We start from the raw sequence: 13,016 nt of genomic DNA on the forward strand, positions 1-13,016 counted from the left end.
ACCACTTTTTGATTATTACAAGATAGCTCTATGTTTAACCTTTTAAGGAACTGCTAGACTATTTTCCAAAATGATTGTACCATTTTACATTCCTGATAGCAGTATATGAGGGTTCCAGTTTTCCACATCCTCACCCTTACTACAAAACAATGCTTGTTATTATTATGTCTTTTTTATTCTTGCCATCCTAGCTGGTACCACCACACTATCTTGATGACTGTTGCTTTGTAGTAAGTTTTGAAACTGAGGAACGTGAATCTTAATTTTGTTCTTCTTTTTCAAGATTGTTTGGCTATTATGGGTCCCTTGCAATTCCATGTGAATTTTAGGACCAGCTTGTCAATTTCTACAAAGAAGTTAGCCGGGATTCCGTTAGGGATTTTGTTAAATCTGTAGATCAGCTTGAAGAATGTTGCTGTCTTAGCAACGATAAGTCTCCTGATCTATGAATATGTGATGTTTTTCTAATTAAAGATTTTGATCTTTTTTAGCTTCTTTCAACAACAGTTTATGGTTTTCACTTTCATAAGTGTAAGTTTTGCACTTTTTGGTTAAATTAAGTATCTTGTTCTTTTTTTAATGCCATTATAAAGGAAATTTTTTTTTTAATTTCATTTTTGGGTTGTTCATTGCAAGTGTATAGAAATACAGTTGATTTTTATATATTGATCCTGTATCCTGCAGCCTTTTTGAAATTGTTTATTAGTTCTAACCGCCCCCCCCTTTTTTTTTTAGTGGATGCCTTAGGATTTTCTGTATACAAGATCATGTCATCTGTGAATACAGATAGTTTTACTTTTTCCTTTCTAATCTGGATGCCTTTTATTTCTTTCTCTTGCCTAATTGTCTTGGCTAGGGCCTTCAGTATGATGTTGAACAGAAATAGTGAGAGTGGACATATTTGTACTGTTCTTGATCTTAAGGGAAAAGATCCAGTCTTTCATCATTAAGTATGATGTTATCTGTAGGTTTTTTATAGAAATTCTTTATCAGATTGAAGACATTCCCTTCTAATCCTAGTTTGTTGAGTATTTTCATCATGAAAAGGTGTTGGTTTTTTCAAATGCTTTTTCTGCATCTATTGAGAAAATGGTGTGATTTCTGCTTTTTATCCTACTAATGTGATATATTACATTGATTTTTCAGATGTTAAACCAACTTAGCACTTGAGTAAATTCTGTTAGGTCATGATGTATAGTTCTTTTTATGTATTGTTCCATTCAAGTTGCTAGTATTTTGTTAAGGACTTTTGCATCCATATTCAGAAGTAATATTGGTCTGTTGCTTTCTTGTGATGTCGTTATCAGGTTTTGGTATCAGGGTAATACTGGCTTCATAAAATGGGTTAGGAACTGTTTCTTCTTCTTCTATCTTTTGGTAGAGTTTGTCAATCATTGGTATTATTTCTTCTCTTACCCATTCACATTTAATGTTATTATTGATATAGCTGGATTTACATCTGCCATGATACTTTTTGTTTTCTATATGTCCATGTCTTTTTTGTTCTACTATTCTTCTTTTACTATTTTCTTTTGAATTAAGTGAATGTTTCTAATGTATTTTAATTTCTTTAAATGTTTTTCACTATTTTTAGATTTTTTGTATTTGCTCTAGTTTTTACCTTATATATCTTAATTTATTGAAATCAGCTTCTGATTTATACTACCTTAATTCCAGTGATATAGAGAAATGTGAGTCCTAAATAGTTCTATTATTTTCTCCCTTTTTGTGGTATTATTGTTATGCATATTACATCTATTATTGTTACAAACCTAACAGCACAATATTATTGTTACAAACCTAACAGCACAATATTATAACAATAATATTACTTTACCATATGTAGTCATTTTCTTAGCTCAGTACAGCTTTGCTACCACTCACTACCTTTGTACTGTGTAATATATTTGCAAATATTTGTTGAAAATTGGACATTTTTGATAATATATTGTAGCAACTCTGGGTACTGGCCCCCACCTCATTATTATTATTTGACTGTTTACTTGTTTAGCAATTATTTCCCCTCCCACAGTATTGAGCCTCTGCATATTGCTTTTTAATGTTTCAATATATCTTGCAGATATACCATATCTGTGTGTAATTTTCTTAACCTTTTTTATGACTACATGTTATCTCATTGAATGTGTGCAACATAATTTATTTAACCAATTTCTTTTAAATGCCTTTAAGCTCTTCCTAATCTTTTGCTGTTAATCATTAATCAATGCTGCAGAGAGTAACTTTATACATGTATCATTTTGTACATGTGAGATTATATTTACGAGCTAAAACCCTAGAGATAGATGTGCTGTGTAAATCTGTAGTTTGGACAAATAACAAAATTGTCAAAATGATCTTGAAGAGATTACACTAATTCACTCTCCCACTAACAATGCACAAAGTGTCTGTTTCTCCATACCTTTGCCAGCATAGGGTTTCATCAAGCCTTTTCTTCTTTACCAATCTGATAGATCAAAAGTGGTATCACTCTATAGTTTTAATTCACATTTATTATATTGAGTGTTACTAAGCATCTTTTAAAAGCCATGTATATTTTCTTCTTTGACATTTGTCTGTTTGTTACTCTTTTTTTTATAGAGTTGTGGTTTTTCTCATTAATTTATGGGAAGATAAGTGGTTTATCCGTGGTATTAGCAGCAAATATTTTTCTCAGTTTGTTATTTGTCTTTGTTCATAATGTTTTTGCATGCAGAAAATGTGTGCGTGTGATCAAATCGATCAGTCTTATCTTTTCAGGCTTTTTTTATTTTTTACTCGGAGATTTTTTTAAAAAGTTCTCCCATGAACTATTTTCATCTTTTTAAAAAAATATTTAATATTTAAGTATAGATCTAGCTGTAATTCTTTTTTTGTATAAAGTATAAGGCATGGATCCAACTTACTTTACCAAATGGTTCTTCAGTTGTTACAATGCCATTTATTGAATAATCTATTTATTCTCCCATTGATTCAAAATGTTGCCTTTACCATATACTGAATTTTCACATAGATATGTGTATTTATAAACTTTGTATTATGTTTCTCTGATCTGTATGCCTATTCATATGCCAGTAACATATTGTTTTAATTACTGAAGCTTTAGAATATGTTTTACTCTATGATCACATTAATCCTCCTTCATTTTCTTTCTTTTATGATTTCATGGCTATTATTGCTTATTCATTATATTAGTTATCTATTGCTGTATAATAGATTACCTCAAAAACTTAGTTACTATCTCAACATTTTCGTGGATGAGGAGTTAGGGAGTGGCTTAGCAGGGTATTCCTGGTGCAGGGTCTCTCATCAGATTGTAGTCAAGATATCAGCTGAGGCTGGAGTTATCTGACATCTTGACTGGGGCGAGAGGATCTACTGCCATGTGGGCTTTGGCAAAAGACCTCACTTCCTCACTGGCTGTTGGCAGAATGCCTCAGTTCTTTACCATATGGACCTCTCCACAGAACTTTTGAGTATCATCACAGTGTTGGAGCTGACTTCCTCCTGAGCAAGTGATCCAGGATAGAGAAACAAGGAAGAGGCTATATAACTTTTATGACAGTCTCAGAAACAACACACTATCACTTTATCATATTCATTAGAAGTAAGTCTAGCCACACTCAAGGAGAGCAAAATTAAGCCCCACCACTTAAAAAATTTGTAGACATATTTTAAAGTCACCACACTCATTTTTCTGTATGAACTTTATAATTAGTTTATCTACTTCTCCAAAAATAAAACCAATCCTCTTTGTATTTTTATCAGGATCTATTTTAATTTATAGGCAAGAGAATTCACTTTCTTTTTTAAAACAATTCTATACTGTTTACAATTTTTCAACATCTGTGTTCTTTTAAAGGTCATAAAAGAAAGAAAGAAAGAAAGAAAGAAAGAAAGAAAGAAAGAAAGAAAGAAAGAAAGAAAGAAAAATATTCAGATCTAAGCAATCTGCAATACATACAGGAAAAATTTTAAAGCTAGAAGATACATTTTCATGCCCAGCTTATTGCTCTTCTTTTCCTAAAATGGTAGAAAGTCCAGCTCATTTATGGACAGTGGCAACCATATAAGTATACTTCTCACTGGCTTGTTTTGTCCATACTAGCTCTAATTGTCAAAAATAATTTTGTTAAAAGATTTTCAATAAAAGGGAAGAAAAGAAAGTGGGTTTTACTTTTAGGCAGTTTAACAAGTATAAAAGTCTTTTCAGTATATCTAGTACACTTATTTATGATAAATAAATAATATTTTTTAAATGTTCAAAACAGCTCTTTTTAACTCTTTATTTTGAAATAATTATAGATTCATAGAAGTTTGCAAAGAAACGTACAGAAGAATCTTGTGCACTCTTCTTCCAACTTCCTCCAATGTTAATATCTTGCACAACTGTAGTAAAGCATCAAAGTCAAAAAATTGACATTGATACAATCTATAGAGCTTATTTAAATTTTGTCAGTTACTCATGTGTGAGTGTGTGTGCGTGTGCATGTGTGTGTGTCCTTATGCTATTTTATCACATGTGGAGCTTTGGATAATCATCACCACAATCAAAATATTCAGCTATACCCATCACCACAAGATTTCTTCCTGTCACCATTTTATAGCCACACCTATCTTCTCCTCCCATCCTTACCCCTAACCCCTGGCAACCAATATTCTACTATCTTTTTTATTATGTTATTTCACAAATGTTAAATACATGGAATCATCCAGCATGTATCTTTTTGAGGCTGGCTTTTTTCATTCAGCATAATGTCCTTGAGGTTCCTCTAAGATGTTGTTTGTATCAATAGTTTGTTCCTTTTTCATTGCTGAGTAGTGTTCCATGGTGTGGACCCACCGTAGTTTGTTTCATCATTCACTCATTAAAGAAAATTTGGATAGTTTACAGTCTTTGGCTATTAAGAATAAAACTGGTATAAACATTCATGCACAAGTTCTTATGTGGAAATAAGACATTTCTCTGGGATGAATACCCAAGAGTGGATTGCTAGGTTATATGGTTAGTCCATTTTAAAATGACAAGAGTTGCTGGGCTATTTTCCAGAGAGACTGTAATATTTTACATTTCCACCAGCAATATGTGAGTGATCCAGTTTCTCTGCATCCTTGCCAGCACTTATTATTATTGCTATTTTTAATTTTTGTCATTCTTATATGTGTGTAATGATATCTCATGGTAATTTTAATTTGCCTTTCTCTAATGGCTAACAAATCTGTTCATGTGTTTATTTGCCACTCATATACTATTTTGTGAAATGTCTGCGAATGTCTTTTTTGTGTCAATATCCAGTTTTCTAATTGGATTATTTTTTGTGTGAGTTTTGAAGGTTATTTACATATTCTAGATAAAATGCTTTTGGCTGATAAAGAATTTGAAGATACTTTCTTCAAATCTGTAATTTGTCTGTTCATCTTTTGAATAGGGCTTTTTGCAGAGCAAAAATTTTTTACTTTGATGAGGTCCAATTTACCTATTTTTTTTCTCTTATGAATTATGCTTTTGATGTCAAGTTTAAGAACTCTTTACCTGTTTGGGGGTCTCGAAGATTTTCTCTTATGTTCTTTTCTATAAGTTTTGTAGTTTTACATTTAAGTTTATAATCCATTTTTAGTATTTTTTCATAAGATGTGAAGTTTAAGTCGAACTTCTTTTTTTTTTCATTTAAAACAATACTTTAAGGGAATACTTTATTCAAACCCATCAGAGAAATGGACAGGTTGGGTCTGTAACAAAACATTATGTTTTAAAGCATTAAGCCAATAATTGTATGTGAGAGTATACACTGCTACATTCAAATTAACTGATTAGATCACAACTTTTCAATGTTTAAAACAGAATAAGCTTCTCTGTAAAAGCATCATCTTTGTGACATTTTAACTTTGGTATTCCTCTCCTTCTTCCTCACCTTCTCCTTCAATAGAATCCACACCGACCTCCTCATAATCCTTCTCAAGGGCAGTCATGTCCTCATGGGCCTCAGAAAACTCTCCTTCCTCCATGCCCCTATTCACATACCAGTGAACAAAGGCACACTTGGCATATATCAGGTCAAACTTGTGGTCCAGTTGAGCCCAGGCCTCAGCAGTAGCTGTGGTGTTGCTCAGCATGCATATAGCTTGCTGTACTGTCGCCAGGTCTCCACCAGGCACCACGGTGGGAGGCTAGTAATTAATGCCAAGTCGAAGCCAGTGGGGCACCAGTCCACAAACTGGATGCTGAGCTTGGTCTTGATAATGGCAATGGCAGCATTGACATCTTTGGGAACCATGTCCTCATGGTACAACAGGCAGCAAGCCATGTATTTACCATGGTGAGGGTCACATTTCACCATCTAGTTGACTGGCTCAAAGCACACATTGGTGATCTCTGCTTCAGAAAGCTGTTCATAGTAGGCTTTTCCAGTAGAGATGACAGGGGCATAGGTGGACAGGGGGAAGTAGATGCGGGGATAGGGTACCAGGCTGGTCTGGAATTCTGTCAGATCAAATCTTAGGGAAGCAGTGATAGAGGACACAATTGGACCTATCAATCTATTCAGGTTAGTGTAGGTTAAGTGCTCAATATCGAGGTTTCTACAACAGGTGTCATAGATGGCCTCATTGTCAACCATGAGTGCTCCAGGGTGGTGTGGGAGATGAGGATGGAGCTATAGGGCTCAACTACAGCTATGGAAGCCTGAGGGGCTGAGTAAACAGAGAACTCCAGCTTGGACTTCTTGCCATAATCGACAGAGAGACCTGCCATCAGCAAGGACGTGAACCCAGAACCAGTTCTCTCACCAAAGCTGTGGTAAACCAAGAAGCCCTGAAAACTGGTCAGCCAGCTTCTGAATTTGGTCCAAGCAAGGTCAGTGATCTCTTTGCCAATGATTAGTGACCGCGAGCATAATTATTGGCCGCATCTTCCTTGCCTGTGATGAGCTGCTCTGGGTGAAGTGCCAGTTGGAACTTCACAAATGACTGTGGGTTTCAGGTCTACAAGCACTACCTTGGGCCAGTACCTGTCTCGCTGAAGAAGTTGGAGGAGTCATCTCCTCCCGCAATAGTCTTGTCACTTGGCATCTGGCCATCAGACTGGGTGCCATGTTCTAGGCAGTAGAGCCCCAGCAGGCATTGCCAATTTAGACACCAGCCTGGCTAATGTGAATGGAGATGCACTCATGCATGGTTGTTGCTCTGTGGCTGCTGAGCCAATGGCTAAGAGGAAGATCAGAGGTTGTTGCTTATGACAGTGCAACTCTTAGATGGTCGCTGTAAGAGAACTTCGAGGTTCATTTTTTTAAAATTACTTTTTATTTAGTTTCAAGTATACAGTGCATTGGTTGGACATCTATATAGTTCATAAAACGATCCCCGCATTTGCACCTTCCCTCCCCTGACCCTCCACCTAGCCAAAGTATTAACACTAACTGCATTTCCTATGCTATACTCCCCATCCCCGTGACCATCCAACAGCTAATTTGTACTTCTTTAGCTCTTCATCCCATTCTCCCAGCCCCTTAACCCCACTCCCCTCTGTCCGGCACCAAATTGTCCACTATATTTGTGAATCTGTTTTTGATTAGTTTGTTCTTTCTATTCCTTAAATTCCACATATAAGTGAAATCATATAGTGTTTATCTTTCTCTGTCTGACTTAAATATCTTGTAGGTCCATCAAAGCAATATCTTTTTTCATCCCCTTCCTTTTCATATGTAGGGGTCTTGTTTTCTTATCCTTTCAGCCACTCTACCTTTTACATTTAAGGTACTTATTGATAGGAATGTAGTTGTTACCATTCTTTATTCCTGTTTTTGATACATGTTATTTCTTCTTAAAGAAGTCCCTCCAACATTTCCTGTAATTCGGGCTTGGTGGTGATAGATTCCTTTAGTTTATTTTTGTCTGGGAAGCTCTCTATTTATCCTTTGACTCTAAACGCTAGCTTTGCTGGATAAAGTATTCTTGGTTGTATATCCTGGGTCTTCATCGTGCCGAATATTATTTGCCAAGCCCTTCTGTCATGCATAGTTTCTTTTGAGAAATCATCTGCAAGTCATATGGGTGTTCTCTTATATATAATTAATTATTTGTTTTCCTCTTGCTGCTTTTAAAATTCTTTCTTTGTATTTAACCTTTGGCATTTTAATTATGATGTATCTTGGTGTGGGCCTCTTTGCATACCTGATTTTTAAAAAAATTTTAATTAGTTTCAAGTATACAGTACATTGGTTAGATATCTATATAGTTAGTAAAATGTTCACCCTAATTGCACCCCCCCTCCACTGACCCTCCACCTAGCCAACGTATTAATGCTAATTGCATTCCCTATGCTGTGCTCCCCATCCCTGTGACCATCCATCAGCTAATTTGTACTTCTTTAACCCTTCATCCCATTCTTCCAGCCCCCCAAACTCCCTCCCCTCTGTCTATCACCAAATTGTCCACTATATTTGTGAGTCTGTTTTTGATTAGTTTGTTCTTTCTATTCCTTAGATTCCGCATATAAGTGAAATCATATAGTGTTTATCTTTCTCTGTCTGACTTAAATACCTTGTAGGTCCATCAAAGCAATATCTTTTTCCATCCCCTTCCTTTTCATATGCAGGGATCTTGTTTTCCTATCCTTTCAGCCACTCTATCTTTTTGTTGGAGCACTTAATTCTTTTCCGTTTAAGGTACTTATTGATAGGAATGTAGTTGTTACCATTCTTTATTCCTGTTTTTGATACATGTTTTTTCTTCTTAAAGAAGTCCCTCCAACATTTCCTGTAATTCTGGCTTGGTGACGATAAATTCCTTTAGTTTATTTTTGTCTGGGAAGCTCTTTATCTGTCCTTCAATTCTAAATGATAGCTTTGCTGGATAAATTATTCTTGGTTTTATATCCTGGGTCTTCGTTCTTTCAAATATTTTTTGCTGAGCCCTTCTGTCCTGCACAATCTCTCTTGAGAAATCAGCTGCCGGTTGTATGGGTGTTCCTTTATATGTAATTATTTGTTTTTCTCTTGCTGCTTTTAAAAATCTTTCTTTGTCTTTAAGCTTTGGCATTTTAACTATGATGTGTCTTGGTGTGGGCCTCTTTGCATCCCTGATTTTTGGAATCCTCTGAGCTTCCTGGGGTTTAATGTCCATTTCCTTCACCAGGTTAGGGAAGTTTTCCATCATTATTTCTTCAAACAGCTGTTCAGCATCTTGATTTTCTTCACTTATGCCGATCAGATGAATATTTGGAACCTTAATAGTATCCCATATCTTTCTTAAATCATCTTTATAGTCTCGGCCTCTTTTTTTTTGCCATTCTGATTGAGTGTCCAGATTGGCTTTCCTGTCCTCTAGAAAGGGCATTTGATTCTCTTCTTTATTCACTTTGTTTATTCCTTTGTTTATTCCATTTAATATACTTCTCATCTCAGATAATATGTTCTCCATTTCAAACTAGTTCCCTCTTATAATCTTCATCTCTATTTTTATCTCTTTGTTGGAGTTCTCTACACTTCCCAAAAGTTCCTTGAGCATCTTTATAACCAGTGTTTTGAACTCTGTATCTGTTAGATTACTTGACTACATTATTCCTGGATCTCTGTTCTCTTCTCTCATATGGTTTCTGCTTCTTTGTCTTCCCATTTTGACTGCCTTTCCATGTCTGTTTCTATGTACTAAGCAAAGCTCCTAAGTCTCCCGGTCTTATTAGTGTGGATTTGTGAAGTAGGTGTCCAGTAGCACAGTTCTGAGATGGGTTCAGCTGTAGGCCAAACTTAGCCCAAGCCTCTACCCCTCCGGGGCCACGTGTTAAGATTCAGCAAGCAATCCACAGATTATAGTTGCCTCATAAGGCCACACCAGAAACCGAGGCTGCCTCCAGTGTGAGTCTCAGCAAGGAGCACCTGACTTGCTGAGGATACACCTGGATGTGGCTTGGGTGGGGCCCGAGATGGGGGAGGTGGGGTTTCAGGGAATCCTCTGGGCAGCGCAACCTCTGTTATCTAGTTTGATGACGTCCTGGCTATGGCGTTGCTGTGTCCTGCACACTGGTAGTGGGGAGGGCTCAACAGGAAACAATGGATACCACCAGCACTTCTGTACCCAGCCAGTCTCACTTCGGCCCTCACTCCAACAATGTCTTCCTGTAAGTCCCTGGTGCCCACTGAGCGCAGCCAAATGGGCAATGGTGCTCAGAGTGAGCAGGTCCATCACTGCAAAAATCTGCTGGTAGATGCAGCCCCTTTAAGAGGAGTCTGCTGCTGCTGTTGCCACAGCCTCCATCTCACTCAGGGGCTCAGGACCAGGCAGCCCCACGTCCTCTCCCCGTCCTACTTTCTGCCTTTGCAGGGTGTTTTCTTGGACTTCTCCCTAGTTTTACGGCTTGCTCATTTAGATCCCAGGAGATTTTTCCTTGCTGCTGCTCTTTGTTTCTGTCACAATTTTGAGCTGGTCGCCAGAGGGATGAACAGAACCTGTATCATTTATGCCATTTTTTTCTCTCTCTCGAGGTTCATTTCTTCTGCCAACAGATGGGCAGTTACTCCAGCATCATTTATTGAAAAGGCTATTCCTCCTCTGTTGAATTGCTTTTGCTCTTTTGTAAAAAGTTACTGGGCATATTTGTGTGAGTCTATTTCTCAGCTCTCTATTCCATTATATTGATCTATGTGTCTTTTCTCTCCTTCAATACATTACTATCTTAATTACTGTGATCAGTTTTTAATAGTGGTCTTTCCAGTTGGCATCTCTTTATTATTTATTTTTTACTCAAAAATTTCTGAAATTAATAAATAGATGCTGCAAATGTAACAAATTTTCTCTGATTTCTCTTATTCTCATTCTTCTATCAGATTGAGTCAACTATGATAAAATTTCTCTTCTTGTCTACCTGGATTTGTGGTTTATTCAGATAGCCAGAACAGTGTTATATGTAAATGCTACGACATGTGATGTATTAAAAAGTCTGGAATTTTTCTCAAGAGTTTATTAAATTCATAGAATCATGAGATCATATATGTAAGCACTTAGAATAGTCTTTAGCATACTGTAAGTGCTCAATCTATATCAATTTAATTGTTCCGATTACTTTATAATAATTTGTTTTTATTGTTTAGAGAGGAGAGCGTACTGTGGAGGGGAAGAGAAGAAGCTATCATTTCTTGACTATTTAAAATTTGCTAGAATCTTCATGGTATGATTTCAACAAAGCTACAAAGTAAACATTATTACTCTCATAGTGGAGGAAGTTGAGCTTCACGGAGTATGAATAACTGGCCAGGCTCATAGAGATTTGAGTAGTTACTTAATTTTTTTTAATTGAGAGGTTAGTTGGCAAATATGTTTAAGGCACCTGAAGCCAAGTTTATATCACTCCCAGGAACTGTGTCCTCTGATGGGGCTAAATTAGCCATGAATAACCTTTTAATGGTTTGATGATGTTGGAAAGAAAAAATATTTATCTAGTACCTGGGTTCATAATTCTAAGTCTTGGGTAGTGCCCTGTTTTAGTGTCCTGCTTGCCATTCAGAGGCACTTTCCCAATTAAGATCTCACTTGGCTGCATTAACAGAAAATTATATTGTATTTTCTATAAGCATCTTTTTCTTTAAATTTCAAAGAATCCAAGGATAATTACTCAGTCCAGAGTATCTATCATATTTACTCTCACTTTATCCTAAAGCTGGACAGCCCAAACAACTCAAAAAAAATGACCTGTTCATAGCTATTGACACTGTTGCTAAGCCTTAGTCCTTCTTAAAGAGAGGCCAATGACTGTCCCCTTCACCAGCCCAGAGACAGTTGTTGCTGAAGCATGTGGGAAGCCCAGTCAGGGGGAACAGATTTTCTGCATGTCTTCTCTGTTGCCAGGATGCTGATACATGGTAACCTATGACTGACCTCTCATAAGGTTTCATACTGTAACTCCCTCTCTTCTAGCCCCAGAATAAAGCATGTCTGTCCCCCAACAAAGCTGGCTCCTTTCAGACTACTCTTATTCTCTAGTTTTGCCACCCCACTTTCAACGGAGTCCAGAAGGGCCCCCTCTTAATGGGGCTTTCAGCCTTATAGAGGCAGAATGCATCAAAATGTGGCTATGATACAGAGAGAGCAAGAGAAAAAGACTGAATCATCTTTGAGAAGCTGCTGAGATGAGAGTGGTGTTAACAAAGACAGAAGGGATTATGAGAGAGACAAATTCTCATAAAATCTGTATTAATATGCCAGGAACTAGTTTAGTGTATTAATCGTGTTTTTATTTTCTGTATTTTGTAATGGTTTGACATCTTGGAGGCCTTGCTGGCCCAGGAGAGACTGTTCCTCCTGAGACTAGCTAATTCCTAGAAACTAGAGTAAATCACTTACTTGGGAACATGCCTTTCTTATGCAAGCTGACCAATCCAGAAGCCCACGCACCCAACCACCTCCTTTATCTAACTCTCACACACCAAGCCCCTATTTCTCCTGCTCTAAATCACTCCAGGGCCAGATGCCAAACAATTAGAGACCATCCCTATAGCCCAGAGCCCACTGAAATTATTCAAATTTGCCAATGCTACCTGTTTACCTTGTCTCACTCCTTCCTTCCCATGGAAATCACAATAGAAACTCTAGGCCATGGTTTCTCCTCATTCCAGCCTCTTGACTGACTAGTGTGCTTCCCTAAGTGGCCTCTCCTCTTGAGAGCTGTAACAATAAAATTTTTCAATGACATTAACTTCTCTGTGTCATCATTCAGTTAACTCTAAAAGTTAAAGTCCCACAGGTACAATCAAGATAGATAGGCACTTTTTATATATGATCCCAGCGAACTTGTACATCTCTCAGGAAAATAGGCCCAGTGAAGTGAAAACCTTTCATAAGATCCCACAGTTTTAGCACAAAGCCAGAATTTAAACTCTGTTTTTTTCCCAACTTTAAAGGTTTTTAAACTATACATGACCCTGAGTCCCTCGACCCCAAATTTATCTTCTCAGTCTTTACTTGGAATTATAATTCAGTGAGGCTCCCGCTGTGGACTCAGTTGTGTCTCTCCCAAATTCATATGTTAA

General features: G+C 36.9%; 1 pseudogene; it reads right to left on the reverse strand.

Annotated features, from left to right (window-relative positions):
• Positions 1–5,621: 5,621 nt before the first annotated feature.
• LOC120604835 (tubulin alpha-1A chain-like) lies at positions 5,622–7,373 on the reverse strand (annotated as a pseudogene).
• Between the last annotated feature and the right edge of the window lie 5,643 nt (positions 7,374–13,016).

This window comes from Pteropus medius, unplaced genomic scaffold (genome assembly GCF_902729225.1).
Source record: "Pteropus medius unplaced genomic scaffold, Ma_sr-lr_union100, whole genome shotgun sequence".
NCBI lineage: Eukaryota > Metazoa > Chordata > Mammalia > Chiroptera > Pteropodidae > Pteropus > Pteropus medius.